This window comes from Gekko japonicus, unplaced genomic scaffold, assembly GCF_001447785.1.
Source record: "Gekko japonicus isolate JY-2015 unplaced genomic scaffold, Gekko_japonicus_V1.1 scaffold3362, whole genome shotgun sequence".
In the NCBI taxonomy this organism is placed as follows: domain Eukaryota; kingdom Metazoa; phylum Chordata; class Lepidosauria; order Squamata; family Gekkonidae; genus Gekko; species Gekko japonicus.
In genome coordinates, this window is record NW_015161510.1 from 41,773 (window position 1) to 46,947 (window position 5,175).

Below are 5,175 nucleotides of genomic sequence, written 5' to 3' on the forward strand. Positions count from 1 at the left end.
TGCAAATAAGTTATGCTAATGAGTTATGCTAATGAGCTCCTGCACCTCTTTTTCTACGAAATGACCCCTGGAGAAGAGAATGTTCTGGTTACAGTGTTAAGCAAAGAGCTGGGCAGAAGAAACAGCGGCTGCCATCTTCTTCGGATTTTTCACTGGGAAAGGTGCACTTTCTGGATTGCCAACTGGCAACCCAACATTTTTACTATATTATACTCAAACATTTGGCTGTACAGCACTTATTTGTATTGGATTATTTTGTGTTTTCCTCTTCTCTTTTCTTAGCGAGTCACTTTGTGTGCTTTCTGGTCACCTGGCCCTAGCTATCGCAAAGGTTTAGCAACTACCAGTATCATTACTCTCTTACCAGTGTTTGGGGGCTCTGGAGCTTGATGTAGCATCTCCTCATGCAACTGCAATTCAATCAATGGTATGACTTTAATATGACTCTTTAAAGCACACATTTGTTTTTAGTAAGCTCTTGAGCATGGCCAAGTCCTTTTCATATTGAAATCCAAGATCCTCAATAATATTTTATTATGAGGTTTGCTATTTTGAGTACCGCTGTTTCTTGGTTATGTGTAAAGCACATAACAATTCATGATATGAAATCATTATGGGCATTGCAGAGTTCATTACTAGGGCATTTCACTGTATTAAGGACAAATCAATAGCACACACTAATATATGCCATTGTGAATAGCACGTCTAGAAATAGACACAGTATTCTCTGGGTCTTTGCATACTCCTCTTCCAATATCTTACCCTTTTATATTTCTCCCAGATACTGGCATGGATTGCTGTCTGGCTGTGTTCTAATGATGTGTTTAAAATTGTACAAACATCATATCGTAGTTTTCCCTTTCTCAGAGTCGGCAAAAAGCAGACTCTATGGACCAGCCTTCAAGGGCTTCTAGGGCTCTTTTTGTAGCAGGAACTCCTTTGCATATTAGGCCACACACCCCTAATGTAGCCAATCCTCCAAGAGCTTACAGAGCTATAAATGGGGCTCATCCATTTGTCTATCATCCCTATGGCCAAGTACACACATGGTGGAACTGTAAGGGTCTGATCTGCCAACTGCTGATAGGAGCTCATATACTTATTGTCCCAGATTAGGACTTATAGTTTTTGGAGGTATGTTGGACAATTCATGCCCAAAGGTTTAGTCTTTGATCACATATAGTGGCTTTTCCCTAAGCACCACAAGCATGAAGTATGAAGTAACCATGGTACAAAACTTCATGAACTTGAGATGGCACATTTTGGACAAAATTTGCTTCCCTTAAATTGAGCCCCAAATCTGCTACTTGATATAGAGCCTCCCACTGACCTCATGAGTGGGCCCAGCTTTGGGGGGTAGACCACAGATCAGCTTGGTGAGATCTCTTGCACTCAGCCTTCCTGATGGAACTAGGGAGATCACATTTTTTTTTGGAAATTATGTGACTGATCAAAACCTTATTTATGGATTTGATATCTACAATTGTATATTTAACTAGCATTATGCCCACTAAACCTTATGAGGACGTTTAGCCTCTTCCCAGCACTGTGGCTAGTCACCCCCTTTTTGCGAGTCTCACAGATAATGCTTAAAGAGCGAATGGCTCTGTCAATATCTCTGTTGCTCTTTGCATTGGGGAAGAGGGATTCAAAGACCCTTGTGTTGCAGTCTTGGCTTGTCTATGTTGTGGGGTACATAATAATGTGTGGGAGAGTCTGGAATTGGTCCAATGGTTAATTTGTCAAACAAGAGGCATCTGTCATGTCTATCTAGAAACAGTACCCACTTATCTCTAGGGGTCATTTCCTGCAGGAGCGCACAGGAGCGGAGCTCCGGCAGTAAGGAGCCGAGGGGCGGGCACATGCAACAGGCCCCACCCCCTGCTCCCAGCAGCCCTCAGTCAGAGCAAGAAGCAGCCAGGTAAGTTGCAGAGCCCCCCCAGCCCCCCGATCCAAAACAGTCCAGTGGCACCTTTAAGACCAACTTTTATTCAGGTACAAGCTCTCCCTCCTCTGCGAGGACAGATCTGCACGTCCCCCCTCCCCAATAGCTAGCAATCCAAAACAGTCCAGTGGAGCCTGAGCGGTGGGTGTTGCCTTCTGACACACTTCCGGTGATGTCAGGGGGTGTGGTATTTGCAAATAAGTTATGCTAATGTTGTGCTAATGAGCTCCTGCACCTCTTTTTCTACGAAATGAGCCCTGCTTATCTCCAAGGCCTTTCCTCAATTGGCAGTGGGGGAAGGGTCCTCTATGGTCATTCAAGGATGAGGGAAATGCTCTCTTCATTTGTTTAGGGGAACTTTTTTCTTACTTCATAGGGTTTGTTGGTTAAACTTTGGCACTGAAACAGATGCTGGGATTTAGCCCAAGCAAAAATTAAGGGCTGGATTGGGGACTCCCCTTGCAGGTGGTGGGAAGCTCCCAGAATGTGGAGATCTCACAACCATTGGTATTGGAACTGGTGCTATTTAATTTGTTCTTAAATGGTCTAGAATGAGGAGGGAGCAGTTCAGTTGCCAAGTTTGCAGATGAAAGAAAATTATTCAGGATGGTGAAAACCAAGGCAGATTGGGAAGAGCTCCGGAAGAATGTCTCTAAATTGGGTGAGCGGGCAATAACAGGGCAAAGGAAGTTCAGTGTAAGCAAGTGTAAGAGGCACACTGGAACAAAAATACTAACTTTAAATATATGCTGATGGGGCCTGAAATGGCTGAGACTAGAGCCCTCTTCACGGGTTACAGTGAGTGCATGTACAATCCATGTACAATGTACACTGATTTTTCTTTGCATTTTTATTGAGTAATTCTCATTCAATCCATGTACACCTCACCATGAGACGGAAACCCCACATTCATCCAGGTACTAGTCTCTGGTTTCATTTGTAAAATTAATGCCTGTTGGCTCTTTCTTACAAACAGACATATGTACATACATACCAGGATGTAGTGCACTCACACTATAACTTGTGAATAGGTGTCAAGAACTGCTAGGTTCTTGGGTTTGTAGTGGATACCTTGGTGAAAATGCTGCCTCAGTGTTCAACAATGGTGAAAAAGGCAAACTTCATGCTGGGGATTATTAGGAAAGGAACAGAAAATAAAACACCCAATATTGAAATGCCCCAGTATAGATCTATAGTGAGACATCATTTGGGGTAGTGTGTGCAGTTCGGATCACCATATCCAATAAAGGATAATGCAGAGCTAAAATATACAGAAGAGGGGCAACCAAGATGAAGGGGTTGGAGGAACTTTCCTATAAGGAAAGTCCGAAGAGGCTGGGACTTTTCCATTTAGAAAAAAAAAAGGTGACTGAGGGGGGATATGATAGAAGTTTATGAAATTATGCATCTGGCAGTGGAAGTGGATAGAGAGAGAAAATTCTCCATCTCCCAAAAGACTAGAACTTAGGGGCATCCAGTGAAATTGCTGGACAATAGATTGACCTCAGGGGAAAAAAATACTTCTTTATTCAACAGGTAATTAAGTTGTGGCCCCTTACCTTAATGAAGCTGACCTGGCCACCTGGATCCACCCCACAGTAACATCAAGACCAATGTTCCCTCTAAACTGTGGAGACTTGTGAGCAAGAATTCTACTTTGTGAGCTACTGGCGTTAAAAGTTATGAGCAAACAATTTGGCTACTGAATAAATTAGTTTGCTCTGGAGCCATCCTTCCTGAGCTAAGACAAAAACGTGTGAGCTGGAGGCTCAAAAACTGTGAGCTAGCTCACACTGACTCAGCTTAGCGGGAACACTGATCAAGACTAGACTACTGTAGTGCACTGCACATTGGTCTTGCCTCAGAATCAACTCCGACTGGTCCAGAATGCCATGGCTCAGCTATGATTGGGAGCTAGGCAGAGCACACGTATGACTCCCATCCTACAGTCATTCCATTGGCTGCCCATCGGTTCCTGGGCTCAGTTTAAGGCATTGGCCATCCCATACAAAGCCCTTCATGGTCTTGGCTCCTCTTATCTGTCGGACCACCTCTCCCCCTATGACCTGCCATTACAGTTTCACTCATGTCGGTAGGCCTTCTGTATGTGTGGACTTGCAAATGGGCAAAATCAACAACTGTCTGTCCATGTACTTTCTCCATTGTGACTCCCACTTTATAAAATAGCCTGTCAGAGAAGGTCAAGAAGGCTCCCACTCTCCTGGCTTTCCCTGGCTCTTGGCTCCCACTCTCCTGGCTTTCCGCAAACTTATTTAAGAGGGCTTTTCTACACCGGCAATAGGGTTGCGCTGTACAAAATGGTACAAACTTACTTGGATAAATGATTAGGAACTGCGGTCTATACAGTTCAGGGCTATTTTTGGGCAGGAACGCACAGGAACGGAGTTCCGGCTGGCTCCCGAGTTGGCCACACCCAGCAGGAACTGATTAGCATAATAGGCCACACCCAACAGCAGAAACTCATTAGGATTGGCTACATTAGGGGTGTGTGGCCTAACATGCAAAGGAGTTCCTGCTCCCAAAAAAAGCCCTGGGTTTTGACAACAAACAAGGTAAACAGAATAAGAAGCAAAAGGTGGGTGTGGCTGAATGACCACACTTCTGGTAACATGTGGGTGCGGCCTAATGTGTTAATGAGCTGTGCTGTCAGGGGTGTGGCCTAATATGCTAATGAGTTTCTGCTGTTGAGTATGGCCTATTATGCTAATAAGTTTCTGCTGGGCTTTTTCTACAAAAAAAGCCCTGTCTATACTGCTGTGTATAGCTTACCATCAGTAGGATCTTATGTAGTTTTTGCACAGCTTAATGTGTCCTGTTAATACTTATGCTTCAGGTCTATCTTTTAAGTTTCTGGTATAGTTCTAATGCAATGTTTATTGAATTTCCCATTTTGTTGATAGTACTGACCAACTCCACATAATCTGCCTTGAGTTCCTATGAGAAGGGCAGACTATAAACAATGCAAATAAACAACAATTTAAATAAATAAATACTAACAATGATAATTAAAGGGAACCTCCATATTCAGAGGCAGTAAAGTTCTGAAAACCAGTGCTAGGAGGCAACATCAGGGAAAAGGCTTTGGCTTCTATTCCCTGTTCACTGGCCGTCCTTGGTAGGTACTTGACAACTGTGTGAAACAGTTTTTTAGACTAGATAGACCACTGGTCATATATCCAGCAGGGCTCTTCCTCTTATGATCTTATGAG